Source organism: Mandrillus leucophaeus, unplaced genomic scaffold (genome assembly GCF_000951045.1).
Source record: "Mandrillus leucophaeus isolate KB7577 unplaced genomic scaffold, Mleu.le_1.0 Scaffold285, whole genome shotgun sequence".
Lineage (NCBI taxonomy): Eukaryota > Metazoa > Chordata > Mammalia > Primates > Cercopithecidae > Mandrillus > Mandrillus leucophaeus.
Window position 1 is genome coordinate 137039 of NW_012102976.1, and position 14140 is coordinate 151178.

General features: G+C 40.9%; 1 long non-coding RNA gene across 1 annotated transcript in view; it reads left to right on the forward strand.

Annotated features, from left to right (window-relative positions):
• Positions 1–578: 578 nt before the first annotated feature.
• The window catches only part of LOC105543527, a 23759-nt gene continuing 10197 nt past the window's right edge, over positions 579–14140 (forward strand). The window contains exon 1 of the long non-coding RNA XR_001006632.1: positions 579–723. This is a non-coding gene — a long non-coding RNA (uncharacterized LOC105543527). The remainder of the gene's footprint in view (positions 724–14140) is intronic.

Below are 14140 nucleotides of genomic sequence, written 5' to 3' on the forward strand. Positions count from 1 at the left end.
GCCAGACATCCTGGATTCAGATTCTAGCTTGACCACTTATAAGCGCCATGAATGTGGTGAGTTAGCCTTTTTTGCATCTATTTCTTTATCTGCATAATAGCGATAACAATACCACCTACCTCACGGGTTTTTTCTGAGAATAAATAATTATATACAGTCATGTGACAGTCATGCATTACTTAACGAGATCTGAGAAATGTGTCATTGGGCGATCATGCGGTTGTGTGAACGTCATAGTATGTACTTACACAGACTCAGATGGTGTAGCCTTCTACACACCTAGGATATATGGCATAGCCTATTCCTGCTAGGCTACAAACTTAGTGCACCTTGTTACGGTACTGAATAGTGAAGGCAAATGTAGCACACTGGTAAGTATTTATATATCTAAACATATGTAAACATAGAAAAAGTACATAGTAAAAATGCAGTATTATACTCTTATGGGACCACAATAGTATATTGACTGAAATATTGTTATACATCACATGACTTTATAAAACAAGTTTGAATAGCGCCTGGCATATAGTAACCATTTAGTATATGCTAGTTATTAATGTTATTATTTTGATTGGATAGGCCTTGTTGAAGATGGCTGAGTGTAAACCAGAATGCAAATCAGCTGGGGCACGTACTACTGGAGGCAGCGCCCCATGAGAAGGGGCCAAGAACCCGCACCCACCAAAATCAAGATGAAAGGCTGAACCCGGAGAGAAAAGGGAGGTGAGCCTGCAGAGGGAGATGGGATGCAGCTGAGAGGGGAGAGCCAGTGGGGAGGTAGTGGGAACCAAGCCATTAGAGGAAGGATCACACAATGTCCAGAGGTAATGAACACAGAACTTTTCAGTTTGTTTTTAGGTCAGAGTCTCAGATCCTTGTCTGCACTCCATGGATTCTTAAAGCAATTGGAACCTCAGTCTGGTCCTGGAGCAGGAGCTGGTCCTTTACTTGGGGCTCTCAGGTTGAGAAGTTTGAGCTCTAGGATTCTCCACTGACCACTCTCCCTGTCTTTGCTCTCTTCCCATCTTTAAACTCCCATTGAACTGGCATGCTATTCTCAGCATGACACTCAGGCTCTTGACTCCACCCGGTCCTTCTAGTTACATTGGCCATGGTACCTACGTTCTTGTGTTTCCTAGCACGGTCTACCTACCCTCTCTCCACAATACATATTACACCCCCAACCCAACCCATAATTCCCATTGGTTTTCAGGTATGCCAGTCTTCTTACAGTTTCCTAACCATGTTGTAGTGGGGAAAATGCTACGTGTTCACTACCTCATTTCACCTTCCTAGGCAGATGAGAAGACATCTCCCAGTTTCTTTTTGCAGCTAGGTTGGGACCCTGACCAAATTTTTGACAACAAAAAAGTAAGTGGCAGGATATGGCGTTCTGGTTCAGGAAAACTAAGAGGGAGTCTGAGTTCTTCATGCTTATTCTTTTTTGTCCATATGCTAGGATGTGCAAAACTCTAACTCAGTGGGTTGTAAAATGGAAGCAGGCTGGGTCCTGAATTTCTGTTGCAGGAACGCTGACCAATTGGCATAAGATTTTTTTTTTTTTTTTTTTAATGAGAAAAAAGCCACTGAGATTATGGGGTTTTATTCGTTACTTCGGCCTATCCTGTTCTATCCTAACAGTACACATACCGTGCTTTTTCTTATTTTGGCATCTCTATAGTTACATTATGTCACTTGGAATGCCTCCCTGCATTCCTACCCTGCAGCAAATTGCTACTATCCTTGGTTTCTCCTCTGTGATCTTATAGCACCATGCTCTGGTTTCTGGTATGAGTGATTAGATGGATCTTGGCACCAGTAAGGAAAATGAAAAGGAGGAAGAGGTGTACATTTGGCAGAGAAAAAGAACTCTGTATGTGCACAATGTGTTTGAGAATGGGACATCCAGGGATATATGGATCTGAAGCTCAAGAGAGAGACCCAAGCTAGAGATAGGTAGAGGGTTGAGAGTCATGAGCATATGGGAAGAAGTGGAAAAGATCACCCAGGGAAAGTATGTACATTAAGATAAGAGAGTGGAAGATGGAAAGGTGAATCTTAGTGGAACACCATCCTTTAAAGGAAGGCAAAAGAAGCAGAGCCTTTATAAACTTCACAGTGCCCCCTAAGGACATTCAGGATTGGGCATGAAACCTGGGAAAGCAGGACTAGTTTATTAACATTTACAAATGTGAAACCTAATTCTGAGGAAAACAGGGAATAGTGCAATCAAAGCTGTTGAGTAGACCCAAAAATGCCTTTGAAGGTGGAATTGCTCACCTTTGTTACTGAGAAAACTCCCGGGCAAAAGTTTAGTTTTGATCATGTTGAAGGTAAATTAAAAGCCGACCTTGGCTTTTATATTCCTGGCTTTCCTTAACCTGAAGTCTTCTGACTTCTATGAACCTAAAGGAATGAGAAAGTTGCAAGGATTTGTAACTGGCTGTAGGAATTAATTGTGCTCACTAGCCTATATTTTGTTTTGCTTTTTTCTCCATGTGTTTGCTTTTTGGAAGTAATTCTTAAATTGTCTAAATGGTCACCTTTTGTTGTTGTTATTCTTTAAATGGTACCTGGACAGCTATGATGGGTCAAGAGAGAGAATTGCTTTATACTACAAGGCTATCAGAAGATCACTGAGGTTGCAGTGAGCCGATATTGCTCCACTGCACTCTAGCCTGGGCGACAGTGAGACTGTCATGAGGAAGTGAATGTGATAATCCAAGAGAGATGACAATGGATTGGAACACAGTGGCAGCAGTAGAGGTAGTGAGAAGTGGTTGGATGCAGGATATATTTTGAAGAGGAAGCCAACAAGATTTGGATGTGAGAAAAGAAAAAAAAGTAGGAGGAGTCCAGAAAGACTCGAAAGGTTTTGAATAGAGTCACCATCGACTGAAGGAGTGCAGACTGGGAGTGGAGCTGGCTTCAAAGGGAAGAACAAAAGTCCAAGTTTGGACTTGTTAACTTTGATACATGAAGCAGGCAGCTCGATAAAGGTCTGGAGTTCGGACGGGCGTGGTGGCTCACGCTTGTAACCCCAGCATTTTGGGAGGCCGAGGCGGGCGGAACACTTGAGGCCAGGAGTTCGAGATCAGCCTGGCCAACATGGCGAAACCCCGTCTCTACTAAAAATACAAAAATTAGCTGGGCGTGGTGGCAGTCGCCTGTAATTCCAGCTATTTGGGAGGCTGAGGCAAGAGAATCACTTGAACCTAGGAGGCGGAGGTTGCGGTAAGCTGAGATTGTGGCACTGCACTCCAGCCCGGGCGACAGTGTGAGACTCCATCTCAAAAAACAAACAACCAAACAAACAAAAAACAAAGAAGAAGTCTGGAGTTCAGGATAGAAGTCTGAGCTGGAGGTGCACATTTGGCAGCTTCTGGTGATATTTAATGCTATGAAACCAGGTGAGATCACCAAGAGGGTGAATAAGGAAGAGAAGGGGTCTGAGGGCTGAGCTCTGGGGCCCTCCAAGATTATGAGGTCGGAGAGAAAAGGCCGGGCCAGGGAAGGATTCTAAGAAGGAATGCCCAGTGGAAAGGAGGAAAATGAAGAAAGGGTTTGTGCTGGAAGCCAATTAAAGAAACTGTTTCAGAGGAAAGGGAGTCATCACTGTGTCAGATGCTACTAACACACACCTCAGATGTGACCTGAAAAGTGAGAAATGGACTTAGAAAAGTGTAGGTCAGACCAGGCAAGGTGGCTCACACCTGGAATCCCAGCCCTTTGGGAGGCCAAGGTGGGCAGACTGCTTGAGGCCAGGAGTTCAAGTCCAGCCTGGCCAACATGGCAAAACCCCATCTTTACAAAAGCACACAAAAATTAGCTGGACATCTTGGCGTGCGCCTGTAATCCCAGCTCCTTGGGAGGCTGAGGCAAGAGAATTGCTTGACCCTGGGAGGTGGAGGTGGAAGTGAGCTGAGGTTGTACCACTGCACTCCAGCCTGGGTGACAGAGTGAGACTCCATCTCAATAATAATAATAATAATAACAACAACAACAATAACAGCAACAATAACTGAGGTTCTTATAACACTAATATTATTCAACATCTACAGTCTCAGAGATTCTAGGTCCAGATCGCTGGAGTGTCTCTCATTCAGAAGTACAACTCCCTCTGAAATCAGTTCCTTGTGAAAAAGGGATGGTTTCTCTTTGATATAGAGATATGGACATTGTCAGCTATTGTAATCTCATATAAAACTCCAATGCACTGTGCTGGTTTAATGTAGTTTTTAGTTGGAAAATGAGAAGCCCCAAATGCATTTTTGGTAACCAGCTCTGTTGCAAATGATGCCAAAGGATGTAGCTTTAAGTAACTTAACTCTTAAAACTTTGGGCATATTCAAGTGCATAGTACATCTGCCCTCAATCTTGGGAGTCTGTCGTAAAATGCAGTCTGCAGGGTATATGATATATCATTCTCCAGTATGTGGTGTATTTGCTGAACATCATGTATCAGAAACTGAGAGAGAGAGAGAGAGAGAGAAAGAGAGCAGACAATTTAAAAAGCCCAGCCTGCTCTGTGTCGAGAGCACTGCTCCAGCGTGAAATCTGCTTGTGAGCTACCAAACAGCATTTTTCTCACACTGAAAAAAACTATCCTTGTAATCTGCAGTTTGAGTGACCTGTTCATGTGTTTATTCATTACTTTAGATTTCCTTTCATCAAGTCAGTGGAAACTTTACACGACCTCTGGCTGATGCTCTGCTGTTCCTAGTGGAATCATTGTCATAACTAGCATTTTGTTTGTGGGTTTGTACCTGAGTGCCCATTTTGGACCACTCATCATGTTAGGGGCTTATATCACATCTTTACTTTGCACATCAACTCTGTGAGACAATCATTATCATTTTCATTTTAGAGTCGAAGAAACTGAGTCTTGAAGAGGTTAAGTTGCTTCAGGTCATGACTGGTGAGTAATAGAGCTAGACTCAAAGCCGGGACTGCCTGCTTCCGGAGCTCATGCCCTCTCTATGAAACTTCACCAAAGCGGTGAGAAGAGTCTTCCTTGTGCCGTCTTAGAGTTCTTCCTATACAACTTCTCACTGGAACTTGGAGGCTCCTATTTCTCGAGCCAGCCCATAGGAGAGTTTGATGAGTTCATTTTAAATGTTCTCATTTGTGATTTGAGGGAACTGAAAATTCTCTGAATGTAGACTTCAGATTCCATTTGTCTTAGCGTTCCTGCCTCCTCAGCTCCTGACCTCGTCAGTGGTGGGCCAGTTCGTTGGTGGCTGGTGGTTGCTTGTGCCTCTGGACTCATGTCTTGATTATGCCTCTAACAAAGAGGGTGACCTGAGGAGGTCACTCAACCAGTTCATGTCTCTCATTCTCCAAATATAATATTAAGAGGGCTTGCCTGGACTAGCTAATTAGGCACTGGACTGCATGTTGGAACTATGAAGCCTATTAATTCAGTCAATTAACATTTATTGAGTGTGTGCATTGTGCAGAACCCTGGGGCAAGTGGAGGCATGGTGTTCCTGACCTGTGGATGCACTATTCTATATATTTCCTTTATTTTTGCACCTCTGTATGACTCCACCCAACCCCTAAGAATACTCTTATCCCCACCAACATGTTTCTTTTTTTTTTTTTGAGACAGAGTTTTGCTCTTGTTGCCCAAGCTGGAGTGCAATGGCACGATCTCAGCTCACTGCAACCTCCCCCTCCCAGGTTCAAGTGATTCTCCTGCCTCAGCCTCCCAAGTAGCTGGGATTACAGGCATGCAACACCACGCCTGGCTAGTTTTGTATTTTTAGTAGAGACAGGGTTTCTCCATGTTTGTCAGGCTGGTCTCGAACTCCCGACCTCAGGTGATCCGCCCACCTCGGCCTCCCAAAGTGCTGGGATTACAGGCGTGAACCACAGCTCCCGGCCACATGTTTCTTTAATTTCTCTGTGTGCCAGGATTCACTCCTGAGTACTTTATTATCCTGGCCCACTCTGCTTTGCTTGCAGTGAAACAGCATGGTTTCCTCTTGGCCTTCAGGAAATCCTGTTATAATTCAACCAGTTTTGAAAATGACCTCTTTCTGCTCTACTAAGCTGGTAATGTTTCACTGGGTTAGAGTAGGCCAAAGTCATGTACAGTTCTATACTATTAGCTTAGAGGAGCATACTTTTAAATTTTGATTTCAAACATGTAACCTGAATTAACAGTGGGTCTTCCCACAGTGGGACCGTGATAGTGGCAATAGAAAGTTCCTGTGTTTGGGGCTCTCAGCCTGTGCATCCATGAGCCTGAGACAGAGCATTCCTGTGATTCCCAGGTCTGCTCTTCCTTGGTTCTCTGTGCCAACCGATGAAAAAACTGCGTGCTGTGACCAAATTCAGTATTAAGTTTATCCTGTCTACAGCCAGCTCTTCAAAGGTGAAATTTTACCTTATTCCATTGAATCCATTTACTTTCATTTTTATTTTGGGATCTTTTAGTAACAAGGCGGCTTCCCGGGATTCTGTTGTGAGCAGTTCTGGAGTCGATGGATTCAATGAGTATTTTTACGTGTGTGTACATTTGCTTCTATTTGTACGTGTGTGTGTGTGTGTCTGTGACCTACCAGAGGAAAGAGCCTCCGTTTGCCTGGAAGCCTGGGATGTTTAATCTCTACTATTTGGGTTGCATTAAGTGGAGTGGATATTTCAAATACTTAGCTATCTCAGAGATACAAAGGGAAGGTCTTCGAAGAATCTGTACCATAGTGAAAGACACGTAAATAGTGTGTGCTGAGAAGAATGAGCAGCCCTGTGGGCCAGGAGCGAAACTACTGAAAAGAATTGGTGAAGGATTCATCAGCTTTCTAGGAAAAGGGCAGCATGGGTCTTTTTGCTTCACTTTGTCAAGTTTGAGTCATGCCCATTTCATAAAGTATTTGGTGTGTGCTAAGTGTTGTTCAAAATGTGATATCCTTGTTTGATATCACAAAGTGACATGAAATGGCAGATTAAAGGGAAGAAAACTACCATTTTAGAAGAACAACAGCAATTGAACACCTGAATGTACAAAAAAATGAGATTATTATTCATCTCTGGAAACCAAGTTTCATCAGAAATAAGAAAACGGAATACAGTTTGAGACAAGTTCTTGGCTGTTGGGCTTCTTTCAAGATTCCTTGACTATCAGAACTCTATAGGGGATCCAAATGCAGCCTTAAGGGTTTTGTCTTCTCTCTTAAATTAATTCACCTGATGGCCAGGCCAGTGGCTCAGGCCTGTAATCCCAGCACTTTGGGAGGCCAAGGCGGGTGGATCACCTGAGGTCAGGAGTTTGAGACCAGCCTGGCCAACATGGTGAGACCCTGTCTCAACTAAAAATACAAGTTAGCCGGGCGTGGTGGCACGCTTGTAATCCCAGCTACTCAGGAGGCTGAGGCAGGAGAATCGCTTGAACCCGGGAGGCGGAGATTGCAGTGAGCCGAGATTGCGCCACTGCACTCCAGCCTGGGTGACAGACCAAGACCCTGTCTAAAAAAAAAAAAAAAAAGAGTGGTGGCTCAGGCCTGTAATCCCAGCACTTTGGGAGGCCAAGGCAGGTGGATCACCGGAGGTCAGGAGTTCTGGACCAACCTGGCCAACATGGTGAGACCCCATCTCCACTAAAAATACAAAAGTTAGCTAGGCATGGTGGTGGGCACCTGTAATCCCAGCTACTCAGGAGGCTGAGGCAGGAGAATCACTTGAACCCGAGAGGTGGAGGTTGCAGTGAGCCAAGATTGTGGCACTGTGCTCCAGCCTGGGTGACAGAGCAAGACTCTGTCTCAAAAAAAAAAAAAAAAAATTCACCTGACAACATGTAGGTTTGAAAGATCAAAGCCAGTTGGGAGGGTTATATAGGCCAGGGATCTATTCATATTTTCTAAGAGTGGGATCACTTTTTTTTTTTTTTTTTTTTTTGAGATGGGTTTTCGTTCTGTCACCCAGGCTGGAGTGCAGTGGCACCATCTCGGCTCACTGAAACCTCTGCGTCTTGGGTTCAAGTAATTCTCCTGCCTCAGCCTACCAAGTAGCTGGGACTACAGGCACATGCCACCACACCCTGCTAATTTTTTGTATTTTTAGTAGAGACAGGGTTTCACTGTGTTAGCCAGGATGGTCTCGATCTTCTGACCTGGTGGTCTGCCTGCCTCGGCCTCCCAAAGTGCTAGGATTACAGGCGGGAGCCACACTGCCCGGCCTGGGATCACTTTTTAAAAACAGCTTTTCATGGTGATGACTAACATTACAGAAAGTACGCTATCACAAACAATAATCCTAAACCAAGTTGTTGGATGAGGTTCATTAGCTTTAGTTTCTTGACTGTGGTTATCTGAGATGCAGTTGGCTTTAAGAATGGCCACTACTGAAAGTCATCCTACACAGCAAGATTTTCTTTAGGTTTCCTTTAGAAACGTCGTGGCTCCCTACCTTTTATTTCTAGCGTTAACTTTCAAGGCGCTTTTACTCCTCTAGGAGTGCAGCCAAGCTGACCTTCTTGACCCTGAATCCTGTTATTTATGGAATCAGTGATTCTATTCATTATTAATTCACAGTAGGTCTGGCTTCACACTAATTTTAGAAGCTCTTTCCTCTTGTTACCAGGGAAGACAACAAATGGCCTGGTTTGCCTTTTAGGAGATAAGAGACAAAAGTACTCAGATATGACCTTTTAAGATTTGTGCGAATCTCAAAAACTTGAGATCTTTCTTGGAAACATAGTGAAGAGGTCCATGATTGTTTTCTAAGATTATCACTCAATTGAATATATTTTAAAACTCCCCAGAATCAGAAAAAAATACCACTACAAGTATCTTAAATTTTGAGTCAAAAATGCTTCTTAGGACAAAGGTGCTGCCATTTCCACATGGCACCTTCAGAATTTCTTTCAATTTAGCATTACTAACATTTTGCTGCTTTGACTGAAGCAAGCTGATGATATGGTAAAGCAACTCAATGTAAATAAATACAAATGCTGTTAAATGTTAATTTTTTGAAGTTGTTAGCTTTGTGCTCTTTGATTTAAAGGAAGGTTATGATTTCAAACCTGGATGAAATATCCTATGTGAAGCCATGTTTTTCCCACATACAAGTGCAAATATTGGGCCCTATAATTTTTTTTTTTCTCGAGATGGAGTCTTGCTCTGTCACCCAGGCTTGAGTGCAATGGCATCATCTCGGCTCACTTCAACCTCCGCCTCCTGAGTTCAAGCAATTCTCCTGCCTTAGCCTCCTGAGTAGCTGGGATTACAGGTGCCCGCCACCACACCCAGCTAATTTTTGTGTTTTTAGTAGAGGCAGGGTTTCACCATGTTGGCCAGGCTGGTCTCAAATTCCTGATATCGTGATCCACCCGCCTCAGCCTCTGAAAGTGTTGGGATTACAGGCATGAGCCACCACACCCAGCCTGGGCCCTATAATTTAACCCCTTTACTATATTAAAGCAAATAATTAAGGATGTATGCAAAGATTTAGTTACAAGTTGATACTGGCAAAAATGGGAAGTAAACTAAATGTTCAACTTTAGGAGAATAGTTAAATAAATAATGGCACATGCATACAATAAAATTCTAGCTACTTGAAAAGATGTTATAGAGAAATATTCAATAACATGATAAGATGACAATATGTACTGACTAAAAAATGCAGTTTACAAAATAGTATAGATAGCATTCGTTTTTAGCCCTTTTTGGGTCATACACCTCTTCAAGAATCTGAATAAAAATGTACATTTACCTTGGGCTTCCTAGCTCCCCATCTTCTCTTTCCTCTGGTTATTGTTTCAGCTTTAGATAGGAGCACATTACTACTATTTTACCTGTTGACCTTTTCCAAGCTTTGCTCTTGGCAGTTTACCTATAAAACTTGAGTTTCTCCCTCGTCTGCAATTGAGGTTAGGTAAATCATGAAACACTGAACTTGAAACGTTCCCCTAAATTTTATGTAAACAAAAAGGCTTCATGCATAACTTGTGTAAGATTACATCCACTATTCATTCAGATACTTCTAATGTTCTTATTGTTCATTTTTGATGGTCATTCATTCATTCTCACAGGTAAAACACTCCACACAGAGCCTGGCATGTAGTAAGCAAACATGTAAATGTTAGCTAGCTATTACTATTTTCACTCACTCATGCATTGATTTATCCATTTACATCTTTATTGGACCGCCACCTTAAGCCTAGCTAGCCAGTGTAAGAAAAATACAGTTCTGCTCTCCTATAGCTTTCTTATGTTTATTGGGGGAAGCAGACATCAATCAACCACTAGAGGAAAAAAAAAGGATAGTGCTATGAAGTCGAGATGGAATGCACTGGAAAAGCATATACTGGGGTGCCCAGCCTCTTCTGAGGTGTCAGCGAAGCTGAGACCCTAAGGGTGAATTAAAATTACATTGTAAGTTAAGAGTGGAGTGTCTGGGGAGGGAACAGCATTCCAAGCCGAGGAAACAAAATGTGAGAAGAGCCCTAAGTCAACATTTGACCTGGATTCCTGTAGGTTTTCATAATTTAGAAAAGTTATACTCTTAGTCATTGGCAGTCAAGAGAGTTGAAAGTGTAAGTCCTCCAACGTGGACTTAATTCTGTTTTCAAAGTTTGTCTTCCTTAACTCTGTTTAGAAACTGGAAGATTAGATGTCCATTACAATAGTGGCGAGCTTCCCAACAGCTCCAAGGGAATACTGTTGGATGTATCGTGGGAAGCCAGCAAGGTTTCAACTGCAGATCTCAAATGAGAACACCTGGCTGTGAGTCCTAAATTGCCCTGGAAATTTTAACAATGTTATCTCAAAATTGTGTTTGAAAAAAATAAAAACAAACATGGTTCTCCTTGCCCCCATTGTGTGTACAGATGATCTGACTTGCTTCCTTTGAAGCCTGTTTGAACATACAAATAGACGCAAGCTCACCAGGAATTACAGGTGTGGTAGATAGCTTTGTAGGTGCATGTGATTGCAATGGACCCTCTTATCAAATTTCAGTTATATCAAATTTTACAACAGGCTGGAGTCTATGAAATCAGACTTTCTGGAAGCAAAAGTTCAGTGAAAGTTCAGAGGCAATGGATGTGGCAGAACCACTTTGCAAACATGAAAGATCGAAAGAAAAATTATTTCCCTGTATTTAAGCATTACTAGCCTTTCAAAAATACTTTGCGTTGTTCTCCCTCTTCCTAAATAACATCATGTAAGATAATATTGCAAACCAAGCTCAGACAGATGCTGAATTATTCATAAGAAAGGGCTACTGATGTGGATTGGAGAAAAGAAATAACAAATTAAGAAATAATGTCATTGAGACTATAGAGTAAAAGGACATAAGCACATGTGAGTGAACAATGTTTCTAGAGATTTTTACCCCCAGGAGAGTTGTGTGCTGTTACTTGATTTATGTAGATTTTTACTTGAGAATGGAATCAACACCTGGAGAATTAAGTGTACTGTATTATTTAACATTTTATTTATAACTTTTCAGCAATTTTTATAATCAGCGTTATCCAGTCAGAGATGTCTTCTGATTCAGGATCCCAGGCTCTGACAGCCATGTTTTTTTAAGAGAGATAATTTATAGTACCTCTCCAAATTGTTTGACAATTTGGAATCTTCCGGTCCTTGCCTATTCACTATTGTAATTTTACAGCAGACTACGTCAGCAACAGCAATTAGAAGACTTAGAAGCTCTATTCTAGCGCTCTTTCCAAAAGAAGTATCTAAAGGCTCTGTTTCTAAGGACTTTATTGTTCTGGTTTTTTTTTTTTTTTTTGGGGTGTGCATGGCCAAGATAGTATTTAAATTTTGGCTATGAGCCAACAGGAATCTCTATGGCTATCACTGGGATTGGGGTACAGGACAGCCACAACTCTTAAGAGGGATCTTTCTCTTTTAGAAAGTTATTCCATGGTAGATATGTGCTTCTTAAACCTTCCTGATGAACCACATCTAATAAGTTCTCTAAATTTTCAAGTAGAAAAATCTAATTTCCTTATCATTGAGCAAACTATATTTAAATTAAATGATAGCTTAAAAATTAAAATGTAGATAATTCTTTTTTGTTTGAGAGAGAAAATCTTTTGTGAATCTTAAATAAATGTTTTTCCAGTTTCTAGTCATTAAATTTCTTAGGAATGATTTTCAACCAGGATGCTGTATTTCAATTAAAATAAACTGGGCTAAATGCAGTTAGGTCTCCTGGAACAGAAAAAGGACATTAGCGGAAAAACTAGTGATATCCAAAGTCTGTGGTTCAGTTATTAGAAATGCACCAGTGTTAATTTCTTAGTTTTTACAAATGTACCAAGGTTAAGTAAGATGTTAATATTAAGAGAAACTGAGTGAAGGGTTTACAGGAACTATCTGTACAAATTATTTTATAATTTTTCTATAAATTTAAAATTATTCCAAAGTAAAAATTCATTAAAATGTAAAGCAAATTGGGACACAGATTTCAGGCACCAGAATTGAACTAGCTATTACAGTTGATCATTAAGTTTAGTGCCAATCTTAGAAATCAAGATAATGAGGGGTGTGAGTAGGTTGTATGGTTCTTGTTAAGAAAAAATAATAGATTCATTACCTTCACTTGAAGTTATAAAATTTTGCAACTTAAAATTTTAGAAGGAATTTACTACATAGAGGCTTATATAAGAAATCATAAGTAACTTAAAGGGTGCTGTGTTCAATTACTATTTAATAAAAAAAAAATTTAAAAAAAAACTTTTAAGTTCAGGGGTACATGTGCAAGATGTGCAGGTTTGTTACATAGGTAAACTTGTGTCATGGGGGTTGGTTGTACAGGTTATTTCATCACCCAGGTATTAAGCCTAGTATCCATTAGTTATTTTTCCTGATCCTCTCCCTCCTCCTACCCCCTACCCTCCAATAGGTCCCAGTGTGTGTTATTCTCCTGTATGTGTCTATGTATTCTCATCATTTAGCTCCCAATTATAAGTGAGAACATGTGGTATTACTAGTTTTCTGTTCCTGCGTTAGTTTGCTAAAGATAATAGCCACCAGTTCCATCCATGTCCCTGCCAAGGATATGATCTCATTCTTTTTTATGGCTGCATAGTATTCCATGGTGTATATGTACCACATTTTCTTTATCCAGTCTATTATTGATGGGCATTTAGGTTGATTTCATATCTTTGCTATTGTGAATAGTGCTGCAGTGAACATATGTGTGCATGTGTCTTTATAATATATAATAGACAATAGAACAATTTAATATACCTTTGAGTATATACTCAGTAATGGGATTGCTGGGTCAAATGGTATTTCTGTCCTTAGTTCCTTATTCTCCACAACCTCACCAGTATCTGTTATCTTTTGACTTTTTAGTAATAGCAATTCTAACTGGTGCGAGGTGGTATCTCATTGTGATTTTGATTTGCATTTCTCTAATGATCAGTGATGTTGAGCTTTTTAAAATATGCTTGTTGGCTGCATGTATGTCTTTTTGAGAAGGGTTTGTTCACGTCCTTTGCCCACTTTTTAATGAGGTTATTTTTTTCTTGTAAATTTGTTTAAGTTCCTTATAGATGCTGGATATTAGACCTTTGTCAGATGCATAGTTTGCAAAAATGTTCTCCCATTCTGTAGGCTGTCTGTTTACTCTGTTGATAGTTTCTTTTGCTGTGCAGAAGCTCGGTGGTTTAATTAGATCCCATTTGTCAATTTTTGCTTTTGTTGCAATTGCTTTTGGCACCTTCATCATGAAATCTTTGCTCATACCTATGTCCTGAATGGTACTGCCTAGGTTGTCTTCCAGTGTTCTTATAGTTTTAGGTTTTACATTTAAGTCTTTAATCCATCTTGAGTTAATTTTTGTATGTGTTGTAAGGAAGGGGTCCAGTTTCAATTTTCTGCATATGGCTAGCCTGTTATCCCAGCAGCGTTTATTGAATGGGGAATCCTTCCCCCGTTGCTTTTTTTTTTTGGGTCAAGTTTATTGAAAATCAGATAGTTGTAGTTGTATGGTCATATTTCTGGGTTCTGTATTCCATTCTGTTAGTCTATGTGTCTGTTCTTCTGCCAGTACCATGCTGTTTTGGTTACGGTAGCCCTGTAGTAGTTTGAAGTGGGTAGTGTGATGGCTCCAGTTTTGTTCTTTTTGCTTAGAATTGCCTTGGCTGTTCAGGCTCTTTTTTTTGCTCTATATGAAT